This window comes from Panthera onca, chromosome A2 (genome assembly GCF_046562875.1).
Source record: "Panthera onca isolate mPanOnc1 chromosome A2, mPanOnc1 haplotype 2, whole genome shotgun sequence".
In the NCBI taxonomy this organism is placed as follows: Eukaryota; Metazoa; Chordata; class Mammalia; order Carnivora; family Felidae; genus Panthera; species Panthera onca.
The window spans coordinates 141,349,243-141,362,102 of NC_138340.1; the positions used below are offsets into that span (position 1 = coordinate 141,349,243).

General features: G+C 35.6%; 1 long non-coding RNA gene across 3 annotated transcripts in view; it reads right to left on the minus strand.

The window, feature by feature from the left end:
* The window catches only part of LOC132679463 (uncharacterized), a 477,892-nt gene that overhangs the window by 327,646 nt on the left and 137,386 nt on the right, over positions 1-12,860 (minus strand). For 2 of the 3 annotated variants that reach the window (XR_009610166.3, XR_009610165.3), the window contains exon 3: positions 5,728-5,896. This is a non-coding gene — a long non-coding RNA (uncharacterized LOC132679463). Of the gene's footprint in view, positions 1-5,727; positions 5,897-6,598; positions 6,686-12,860 lie in introns of those variants that run through there. The other variant, XR_009610167.3, reaches the window with a different exon arrangement.

Genomic DNA, 12,860 nt, shown 5'->3' on the forward strand with positions numbered 1-12,860 from the left:
TGTCTGTCCGCGCACACAAAAATGTACAAGAATGTTCAAAGCAGCATTATTTATAGTAGCCCAAAGTGGAAACAACCAATTGTCCTTCAATTGATGGATAAACAAAATATGAAATAGCCATATAATGAAGTATTATTCAGCCATAAAAAATGACATACTGGAGGGGTGCCTGGGTGGCTCAGTCGGCTGAATGTCCAAGTTGGGTTCAGGTCATGATCTCGCAGTCCGTGGGTTTCAGCCCCACATCCGGCTCTGTGCTGACAGGTCAGAGCCTGGATCCTGCTTCAGATTCTGTGTGTCCCTCTCACTCACTCTGCCCCTCCCCTGCTCAGGCTGTCTCAAAAATAAACATTAAAAATTTTTTTAAATGTCACACTGGATATATTACATTGATGAATCTTGAAAACATCATACTCCATGAAAGAAACCAGTCACAAAAGACAACATATTATATGATTCCATTTATATGAAATGTTCAGAATAGATAAATTCATAGAGACAGAAATTAGATTAGTGATTATCTAGGATTTGTGCTGAAATGGGGAGGGACTGATGAAATGGTCTAAAATTTACGGTAGTGGTAGTCGCTCACTTCTATGAATGTATTGCAAACCACTGAATTTTAAATTTTAAATTGATTGGGGTGCCTGGGTGGCTCAGTCAGTTAGGCGTTTGACTGGTTTTGGCTCAGGTTTCAGCTCAGGTCATGATCTCATGGTTTCGAGCCATCGGGGTCTTGCCAGCACAGAGCCTGCTTGGGATTCTCTGTCTCTCTCTGCCCCATCCCCACTTGCGCTGTCTCTGTCTCTCTCAAAATAAATAAATAAACTTCAAAAATTTTTGTAAAAAAACACTAATGGTGGCAAAAAAGTCCTTTAAAAATTTTAAATTGGTAACTTTTATCGTATGTGAATTGTATCTCAATAATACTGGTTGGAAAAGAGGTGAGTATTTGGCAGACATTTTCTCAAAAATGAATGAAGTGAGCCTGTCACTTTAAAGAAAACAACCAACAGTATTTGTTGCCAGTGATATAATTAAAACTTCCAAGCAAAAACTAAAATTTAAAAAACATTTATGTGCTGCTTAACGGCTTCTCAGTGTTGGATTTTTTCTATGGAGATTAGTGGGGATATTAAGAAATGTGTTTTTTGATGTTTATGAAATGTTTTAATGCTTAGAAGGTCTGCAAAACCCAGTGAGCCAATTTTTTCAAATGACCAATGAGTGATGTTATAAAATCATGCATGCATGGGTAAAAGATCCATTTACAGTGCAAAAGAAGCCAATAGATTTAAAAGTAATAGAGTAAGAAAACTTTATTGATAGAGTATAAAAAGTAGATTAAAAAGTAGGGCTTCAAATCCACATTGCAATTAACCTTTAAGAAACTGTCACCTACTGAGTTTTGGTATAGTTTTAAAGAGGAATTATCTGAAAGGACAGTTAATGTACTTCTCTTTCCAATATCATGTCTGCATATGGCTGGATTTCTTTTTTTATACTTCAAGCAAAACAGCATAAAACTCTAACCAGCATCTAATAAGCCATGTATTAATGAAATTAAAAGTAAAATAACACAATTCTTCCCACCAATAATTTTGTTCTTGGAAAACATAGTTACTATTCTTCATTAAAAGTATGTTACTTATGTTAATATGTAATGAGCTTCATATTATTTCAAAATTTTCTCAGTGTAATTTCTAATACAGTAAATATTGATATCTATAACAAATCTAAACAAAAGCTCTATGAGATACTCAGTAATTTGTAAGATGGTAACAGGGCCATGAAACTAAAAAGTTTACAAGCTGCTGCTCTAAGCCCTCCCATCACTTTCTGAGGGGAAAACTTGACTTTGGGTGTTCTGAGGTGTTCTGTTTTTAGTATACAGGTAGTATGTTGGATAAAGAGATTATGGAATATCTGAAAGCATGGGGTTTTTACAAAGTTTTAAAGTTCTGTGTTTATAAAAGATAGTCACGTATTTTCACCAATAATAAATAACAAGAATAGAAAAAAACTTCCTCTGCTATTGCAGGCAGCTGAACATGTGGTTGTAAAAGCCAAGCCTAAGAGCCCAGCAAAAATATAGAGAAAAGGATCATTATGGAGACATTTCAAAAAGAGTTTCGGAAAAAAAAAAGAATTTTGATAGCATATTAACAGGAATTGAGAATCGACTAGATATAGGGAGAAAGATGTATTCCAGCTTCTCAAAAAAACTTTTATACCATTGACAGATACCTTGTAAAGGGGAAGAACTGTTTTATAATCATGAGTTTCAGTTTGGTAGTTATATATATATATATATATATATACATATATATACATATATATATGTGTATATATATATACACACATATGTATATATATGTATTTATATATATATATACACACATATGTATATATATATTAAAAATGTACTATTTAATAGTCAAGAGCTGAGATGAGAATGGGCCACATACAATGGTAAAGCAGAAAAGACCTAACATGATTCTAAAACTAAGATGAGTTGATATGAAGGTTTTGGAAATTTTCAGAGAATGTTTTACTGCTATTTGGGCCTTGGATATTTTAGGAGGACAAAACTAAATCTCAAATGTCTTTATACTGAGAATTGGCATATTTATGAAGCCAGTTGGATGTTTGCAAAGGTGTGAGGTGAGTAGCTTAATCTTTTTGTAACCTAACCTTGGGAGTGACAGCTCATCACTTTAGTCATATTCTGTTTGTCAAAAGCAAGTCACAAAGTCCATGTTTGTGCCACAACAGGGCACAGATACTAGGAATCATTGAGAACCATCTAAGTACCTGCCTCCTGCCTCCCACAGAGTTAAATTCTAGGTTCAAATCACTGTAAGAAGGTTTTCACCTACATTACGTTACAAGAAATGACAAAAGGCTGAGGAAGGTTTTCAGCTTAAAGGAGACTAATGAGACATGACAACTAAATGCAGTACATGAGCTTAGATGAGATCCTGTACCAAATGGAAAAAAGTACTATAGAGATATAATTAGATCAGTTGACAAAACGGGAGTATGGATTGTAGATTAGGTAAATGTACCAGTGTCAAATTTTCTGAGGTTAATAACTGCTCTGTAGTTATCTTAAGGAATGTCCTTGTTCTTTGAAAATATACACTGAAATATCTACTCTAATTATTCAATATAATACTATATGCACATACATACATACACATAATATACATATGGGTATGTATTACAGGGAGAGAGCACATATAATAAAGCAAATGGAGCAAACTATTTTAAAAAAATACTTTAAAAATAGTGATTCTGGGCAAAAGGCATATGGGAATTCTTTGTACTAATACTGCAACTTTTCAGTAAGCTAGAAATTATTTCCAAATAAAAATTAACTAATACTATAGTCAAGGTTATATGGAGGGGTTATAAATAGTCCAGTAAGAGAAGGACGTGTTCCTTAATAATTTAGAGTATTTATTTTAGTACAAACCACACAGGGAAGGTAGTTAAATACATTGTCTTTTACATGCCAGGTACAATGCAAAATGCTTTATTATATCATTCAATTCAAATTTAACCATGTTCTTATGAGGTGAGAATTATCATCATTTTATAGCATATTTCGTAATGAGGAAACGTAGGCTCAGAGAAGTTAAGTAACTTGTGAGAGACTGGAAAGTTTTTAAGTGGACCAGCTCACATTCAAACCTAGGAGGAGTTAACTGTAACCGGTAAGAAAATCATCCATATAGTGAGTAAGAGCAAACTAGAATTCAAGCCCAGATGATTTATATATGAGTTCATTAAAGATCAGCCACTGTCACCAGCTTAAAGTGGGTTAGAAGTTAGTTCACATGAGTTTTGCAAATAAAAATAATGCCATTTTCTTATAAATATTTTAAAGTCAGGAATTTGGTAATTTAAACATAATCACCAATATTTTAGCAGAATTTTATATCTTTGAGCAAAATCTTTAAAATTCTCTACATATAGTTTGGAAAGCATTTGATTTCAATCACTGGGGGCAAAAAATCAGCCTAAATAATCAACCTGAAGATTAGTATTCAAAAACAGAGGACAAAGAATTCCCTCAAATATGAAAAGGGAGGCTTTCCTTTCAATCTGTGCTCTTCCATTTTCACCTACGTATCTTTATAATTCCTTTCAAGCCCAGGACCAAAGAAAATAAGCCATTCAAGCCTGGTGCTGCAAACAGTGGGTTCTGGCATGGGAACACAGTAGATGGCAGGAGGGCAGGAAACCACCTGCTTTGCGGATGTGGGGCTGTCTTTACCAAGCAATAGCTTTCAGGAAGACCTGCTGTTGGTCCTGCCTGGGACTAACTTTCAAGGCTTCTTTTTTGACATTCTGCCCCAAACTCCATTTTTCATCAATGGAGAGAGAGGTGAATATAGATCAAGAATTCCTGCAGTGAGAGAGAACAAGTTTCTTTCTGCAACGGTCTTGGAGAATATTGGCTCATCTTCTTTCAGTAAAACAATATGGCCTTTTGATTGTGTTTCAAAAGTATTTACGACAGTCCACCTATGAAAATCCTGAACTTGTATCATTAGCACTTACAAATTAGCTAGCATTTGCTGAGCACTTGCTATGTGCTTGGCATTGTGCTAATCAATTACACAGGTAGTAATTCAAGTGACTAGGGTTTCAATACAATGCTGTTGGTGTCTGCTTAATGCTTAGTTTGTATTTCCTTGTGAGAAGAGCCAGGACATACAGAAAGTTAAATTAGACATGGACAACAGTCTCAGAAAGATTACAATCAAGTAGTGGACTTAACGTATATACATAAACAGTGAAGATGTACAGTACAATGTACTAAATGTCACAAGAAAGGGTTATGGGATTTCATGAGCACAAGTCATCGATTGCTGTAAATGAGATAAGACCTTATAGAGGTGGGAAAATTTAAGTGAGGATATTTCAATATCAGATATAATTAAATAAATGAAAAAATGCCATTCTCATTCAAAAAACTACAGGAAAAAATGAGGTTGCTAGAAAACAGGAGACAAGTTTGAGAACAGTAAATATTTCCCTTTGAATGAAATACTGATTTTGTATGAAAAGTGAAGTTTGAGAATAGTTCACGGAACTTCTTGAATACTAGTTTAAGGTATTTTAACGGTACATTTTAGGCAGAGCAAAGCTATTTAAATGTTTTGAGCAGAGAAGGGACATGGTCAAGGATGTGCTTGAGAACTGTAATATTCGGTGCTGAAGCCAGCAGCACAAGTAGTTACCTAAGTTCAAATTTAACTTAATGAAAATTAAATAAAATGAAAACTTCAGCTCTCAATTGCATTAGCCATATTTCAACTTCTCAACAAGGTTCGATACCTAGTAACTTCTGTATTGAACAGGAAAGATAGACATATAACATTTCCATTATTATGGTTTATTCTATTGGACAGAGCTACTTTGAAAGATTAATCTGGTAGTGCATGGATGGGATGGGACAGGGGAGGAGACTAGAAATGGGAAGTTGATTTTAACAGTCAGGATTAGAAGTCCTGAGTAGCTATAGTTGAGAATAGAATTTAGTTTATAACATGCACAATATTATGTTCTACCCTTCTGAGTTTTCTACAGATATTCATGTTAAGGACCATTTACTATATGCTCCATAGACACCAGTCAGAATTTAGATTCCTTATATTCCTCAGCAGAAATTTTCTTTGGCACACATGAGAAAAGAAAAAAGATGAAATGACTCACCAGATTATGAATAGCTGGAGATCCTAACTTCCATGTGGAAATGGGGAATTCAAGCAGATGGGCTTCCTGGGATTCATCTCATGTGGGGATTATGGGTAACAACCGTCTGGCTTCTAATTTGGTTTGAATTTCAGCAGAGGTCCAAAATTATTCAGTTGCTCTTTAAAGTCTGTTTATACATGGAAAAATACTATTAAGAATCTACACTCTTGATTTTTTCTATTTTTAGTCTTTGAGTTTTTCTGTAATCATTACAATCTAGAATAGAAGAATTTCTCATTTTATATGTAAGGAAACTGAGGCCAAAATTAAGTGATTTGGCAAGATCACACAACTAGTTAGTTGCAAAGCTAAGGCAATAACTGGTGTTCTGGGATTTTTTTCCTCTTCTTCTTGGTATTTTCAGAGTAACTCAGAACTTTGATTATAATTAATTTCCTTTTCATATATTCACGGACTAGCAGTAACTGTAGCTCTGTAATTTAACTTATGGTATAAATACTGTCACATTCAACATATATTGTGTTGAGCATTTGCTTGAAATTGGAAGCATGAGGAATTAAATCTCACTCATGGCCAAATGTGTTCATAGAACAAAAATGTTTAATGACCCATGTTCTAGGTAAACTTGACTACTCTCTCCACCACTGTCTTCTTCAGAGTCCCCATAACACTTTATGGCCCTTACTTGCCTTCCTGCCTGTCATCCTCCACTAGAACAGGATCTACATCATTCTTGCCTTTGCTCTCCCATGCTTATCCCAGCTCTCAGCACACAGAAGAGTTGATAAATAATGTATGAATGATGTATGAGTAAAGAGGCAATTTGGAAACTCTACTTAGGTCTCCCCGTATTAATCTCACTTCCAACCTTTTCAAGTTCCAACCTTTTAAGGTTTGCTTGGGGCAGGGAGGAAAATCAGACCTGCCTCTCTGTTGGCATACCTCAGCAGCCAATTCAAAGCTGCATAGTGCAGCATGAGGAGACTCTGTAGAACCCTATTCTTTCATCCCCATGGAGATTTACCAAAGCATTCTACGGCATTTCTGGATCCCTTTAATACAGGGCTCATTTTTTTCAAAGCCTGTTTAATTGACTCTTTTCCCCTGGAAACAAAAGCCAGCCTACCAAAGGTTCCCAAAGGTGGTTCTGAGAACCTCTACTGGATTCTTAGGAGAACTAGAACCTGGCCACATTGCGGGGAGTGAAACCACCTGTGCTTGCCACAGTTGTATGACTCTGTTCTTGTGTTGGCCAGATGAGTGAGAAGACAAAACTTGGTCCCACCATTCCTATTCGTATCCAGAAAGAACAGGTAGAAATTTCAGCAAGCTGAATCAAGTGGTTTGAAATTTAAAATATGTTTTAATGAACACTAAAACCTGAACCAAAACAAAACAAGATAAAAATAATTTGTCTCATTCACCTCAAGCATCAAGTGATGATGCCTAACATAGCAGCCTCACTTTGCCTCTTGGACCAACCTGGCAAAGGGTTAATGTGCACTGCAGATTCCCTCATGACTCAGAGGATGGTGATCCAGACACAAAGAGACAATCTTATTCTTTGTTCTGGGTACTGCCATCTCATCAGTGCTCCCCACCTCCCTCTTTCCCACACTATCAGATCTCTGGTGACATCGCAGTAATTAGATGCATAAGACACCAGGGCTCCTCAAGCTCTTTTTTCAACTCTGTATCCAATTATTACTGTCGTTTGTGTAATGCTAAGGAAGTTTGGGTGCAGACACTATGTTTTTTTGCAAGACAAGCCTTTTGTGGCAATCAATGTTATATAATGCCTGTTCTAAAAAATGCTGTTCTTCATCATCATATTCTCATCAGATGACATGTAAGAGTTTGTCTCTTAGAGAACTCATTCTTCCGAATGAGTATTTTTCAAATACCTAATTAAAAACATATATCTACCCATCCCAAAGCAGTCAAGTTTTGCACCACTGCCTTAAAACTATCATTTTGCTCCTATGAGAGCATATTCTTTATTTGTATTATTGCATTTCAGGCAGCTCGAAATCCCTCTTACTAACATCCGTGTTAACACACTTCAGTACAGGCTGTGACACTGTCATCAGCAAAGGGAAGGGGAAAGTCTTGTTAGAAGTGACATGACTTGACTAATTTAAGTTCAATGCATTTAACACAATTCTGTATTTACAATTACTATGTCCACTGGAAAGACACGTAGAAAGCCAATAATTGTTTTAAGCTTTATAATGTTTTATGCAAAGTGCAGTGCTACACATCGCAAAAGCATATTCAGAGAGTAAAAGAATCTCTGAATACATGTGAATGTGAGCTCAGAGCCATATACCTAGCAACTTCTAGCTTCTAATTTTATTTCTAATATGAAGCGAAGCCACACTTTATTTCAACTTCTTGAGATAAATTTTTCACACAAAAGCCTTGATTAATTTTTAGTGAGTTTTATGTGCAGTTTTGCTATAATACAATATATACATTCCCAAAAATCCTTACATTATGCAAAAATCTCACAATAAAAACCACAGGGCTTATGGGGGGGTGGTGATTTAAGAGCACAACATTCACCAACTTTACCAGTGACACATATATGAAAAAACAGGAGTCTTATAAAAGGTGTAACAGTTTTTATGTATATTAAATGATTAGGAAATTCATAAGTAGCATAATAGATACGATACTTTACTTTGAAAGTTATCTGAAGTTTACTTGTGGAAACTGGAGGGTTCCCAGCCTGCAAATTTTTATGAAGTGACATAAAGAGTATTATCTGAACTTGGAAAGGAAATGTAATAGCAGATGTGGATGGCTGTGTCTCATAGCACAAAGACAACTGAGAAATGATATGTGTGCATATGTGAGTTTTCTGTATTTGGACATAGCTTACTTCAGCTACTTGTAGTTTTCTGCTCTTACCTAGTGTGTAACCAGATGAAATTGCACAAAAGCCAACATAAAATTTGAAATTTGCATTATGCTCAAATTGGTCCCTAATATATCAATAACACTGGAATAAATTTGTGTTTTCAAAGCAAGTGTTATAGCAAAATGACTGTACCAAAGTTTCCGGAGCCATTAGCATTCCCTGGGGGCCCTTTGATAGCATCACTCTCCAAGTCCCTGTGGACAAACAATGAAGAATGTCTTAGAGCAGGAGAGAACATCACATCCTGGGCCAATGGTTTAGAGACTCTTAACTTATAGAACCGGACTTGGAATGTTCACTTCTCCCCATCTGTCTTCTAGACAAGTTCACTCAGTAGTTGAACTAATCAGATACTAAAGTCCATTTTGTTTCTCTTGGGCACAACATTTCACAGATTTCAAAAATAGACCTTGGAAGATGTCTTAATGGAAATGGAAACATTAAAAATCTTTTGAAAAAGTTTTGAAAAGGCCTCAACCCCACTGGGTGTTTATGGTAGACAGGATCGATACCTGTCAGTGGTTGATTTTTTTTAACTGGGGAGACTGAGAGAGATAAGACCCCACATTATTTAACACAGGCCTGAAGCCAATTCTATGCCTGTACATTCAATTTCCCAAGTTCATAAACACCCCCTTATGCAGGTTTAAGCTGGATTTTCTGTCACCTGCCACCGATGGACTGACACACTACTCCAGTCTGCTGAGATATGCAGAGAGAAGCTTCAAATGAAGACAAAAGCCTCCCAGTGGTTCAGCCTGGTGTTTCTGATGGATTCACTCACGATTCTTACACACTGAGCACCTGCTCCCCTGATGGCTAGAACAGGCAAATCTCAATGCAGGCAATTTCTACTAGTGTTTGGGATCCAATGGCCACACTTTCTGGGCAACCTGAGCAGGACTTTATGAGTGTGGACTCCTCTCCCCCTCAAACTCACCCTTCATGGTAGCACTCAAGGCTCACTCTAATTCCACACTCCCCAGCTCTCTAGCCAGAATACCCCACCAACTTGACTTCAGCCATACTCTCTGCTCTCCAGGAAAGAGATTCTGCTTCCCAGACTCCATACTTTTCCTCTTCCTATTCTTTCTGTCGATATATCTTTCTGCTCTGTTCAACCCTCATCTTTCACTTGTTGAGTATCTTACAGGAGCAGAGTACATTGCCCCCACCGGGAGATGTGTTGGCTGATTCCTGTCCTGCCCATTGGCACTTTCCCCACTCCGACAGCCTCCAGGAGTCTGTGGTCTGAACTAGAAGTAGATATCATTCTGTAAAGCCATGGGTATCAGGGTCCCAGCTTGAATTATGCTGAATTTGCGTGGGGATCAGAGTAGTCCTGGCACATCTAATGAGTCAACAGGGCTGGGAGGGATCATGTGACCATTTTCAAGACCTGAGGCTTCCTATGCGCCTTCTCTGACCTTCAATTTCCACATCTATAAAAGTGGATAGGAAATAATAATACCTACCTCATACAGTTATTGTGAGGTTAAATGACATAATACATTCATGACATAACTTTCTAATGCCATTATATACAGAATACTACATTAATAGTAATTTTCATATTTTCTTGCATCTGCTTCTTGATTTAATTTGAAAAATTTTTATTGAAGTAAAATAAATAATCATAATTGTATCACTCAATAAATTTTTACAAACTGATCATATCTGCGCAAACAGAATGCGTATCAAGTACCAACACAGTACCAAACCCTACAACCCAAAAAGCCTCACTCATATCTCCTTCCATTACTCTCTCTCAGCAAGAATAACATAGTTACTATCTTTACTTCTAATGGTATACTTTAGTTTTAAATTAAAAACAATTTTATTTAAATGGGATTATTCAATATGTACTTTCATGTCTGGCTTTTTTTTTTTTGTTGTTCCATGTGGTTATGAATCTTTATTCTCATTGCTATATAGTATTCACTGTGTTGATTTATCACAATAGATAGATTGAAAAAAATATACTGCTACCAATATTTGAACTATCTGACATATACAATCAACAATTTGCACATGGTTCATACTAATATCAATACACTATTGATGAGTATTGTAGTTTTCAAACCTTAATTAATATAAATAGTGCGATTCCGAACATTTTAGCACACATCTTTAAGTGAACCACACAGAATTGCTGGGTCAAAGGGTTCCCCTATGTTCAGCTTTAGGAAGCACTGCAAACAGATTTCCAGAGTGTACCAATTTATTCTCCCAGCCACATCATATGAGGATACCAGCTGATCCACACTGTCACCAACACTAAGCATTTTCTCTCATTTAGATTTTAGCCTCCTGGTATATATGTACAATTACTGTGTTATAGTTTCAATTTGGATTTCTCAGCTGAATAATAAACTTGAGCCTGTCTCTATATGTTTATTTGGATTTCTCTTTTTGTTACAGATATGTTCAAAATTTTGCTCATTTGTTTTCAGTGTATGATCTTTTTCTTATTGATATTTACGATCTCTTTACATGTTCTGGATATGGGTTTTTGTCAGATATATTTTATTTCTTTTTTGTATCTTATTGCATTGAATAGAACTCCCGGTTCTATTTTACCATTGAGCATAATGTTTGCTGTAGTGGTTTGGTAAATATTCTTTACCAGATTAAGGATGTTCCCTTCTAAATATCCATTCTTGATAAGACTCTTAGCAAACTAGTTAGAGAAAGGAGCATCTGAAAGAAAGAAAGAAAGAAAGAAAGAAAGAAAGAAAGAAAGAAAGAAAAAAGAAAAGAAAGCTGGTAAATGTTTCCTCTGTTTTTATTATCTGGGAGAAATTGCATAAACTAGATGTTAATTTCTTCATTAAATATTTGGAACAATTCTCTGGTAAAGCACTTTCTTTGTGAGAAGGTTTTTAATAATGGATTTCAAGTTTCTGGTAAGGTAATTTACTTTTTCCCTATTTTTGTTAAACATTCTGCCAGAATGTTATTAATTTTTTCTAAAAGATTTTATCTTAGTTGCTATTCTCATTCTATTCCACTGGTTTCTGCTCTTATCTTTCTTTTTCTTTCCTTTTCTTTTCTTTTTCATAAAATTGATATGTTGCTCTTTTTTAGCTTTTTTGATTTTAACCCTTTTCTAATATATATACATGTCCCTATAAACATGTATTTCACTATGCTTTACTTGCATCATGCAAGTTTAAATATGTTTTATCTTCATTATGATTCAGTTCAAACTAATTCTCATCTTGATTTCTTTCTTATTTCTTTATTTTTTCTTTTGTTTTTTAAGTAGGCTCTATGCCCAATGTGGGGCTTGAACTCATGACCCTGAGATGTCTCATGCTCTACCAACTGAACCAGCCAGGTGCCTCTCATTTTGATTTCTTAATTATTCATGTATGACTTAGAGATGTGTTATTTAATATCCAGACAGTGGGGCTTTTCTTGTTATCTTATTACTCACTTCTTAGTTATTGCATTGTGATCAGAGAATGAATTCAAAACTATTCCAGTCTTTTCAAATTTCTGAAGATTCTTTATGGCCCACCAGATGGTTGATGTTAGTAAATATTCCATGAGAACTTAAATTGTTTTTACTCATTGTTTATGTTTGAGGTTCTCAAGATTCTAATTTGTTGCTCCAGACCTATACAATGACAAAAGGTCTTCCCTCTCCCCAGCAAAGGTTCTGTACATAGGCCAACCCTGACCCTTAGCTCAAACCAGAATTGGCAATTCCTCTGCAAGAAAAAAGAACTGGTGATTCAAAGCTCATTTGTATAGCGTTTCCCTCTGTGATTTTATTTCATCTAGTCCTTATTGATTCCATAGATTTCTCAAAACTTAAAAAGTATGATTTTTGTAATTTATCCACTTTTTTCACATGGCTACAGGGGAATACTAGCCTGCTGTTACCTAGTATATCCTGCTTAGAACATGAAATCAAGACTCTTAAAACATTTGTAAAAATAAATAAGGAATTTTTTTGAAAAAGGAATCAATCCAAGCCATTTTTGCAATGCAAAGAATAGAGCTTCTAGAGCCTTGATTTACTTTGGCAAACATTTATTGATTATCTGCTGGTCTTAACAAGCACTATACCATGTGCTGTGGAATTAACAATAAGTTAAACAGCCCTGGTACCAGATGAACTTCTAGTCCACAGAGAAGTCAGAAATGGAATGACGTTGCAATGCAATGTAGCACATGGTATAATAGAGTTAAGATGATC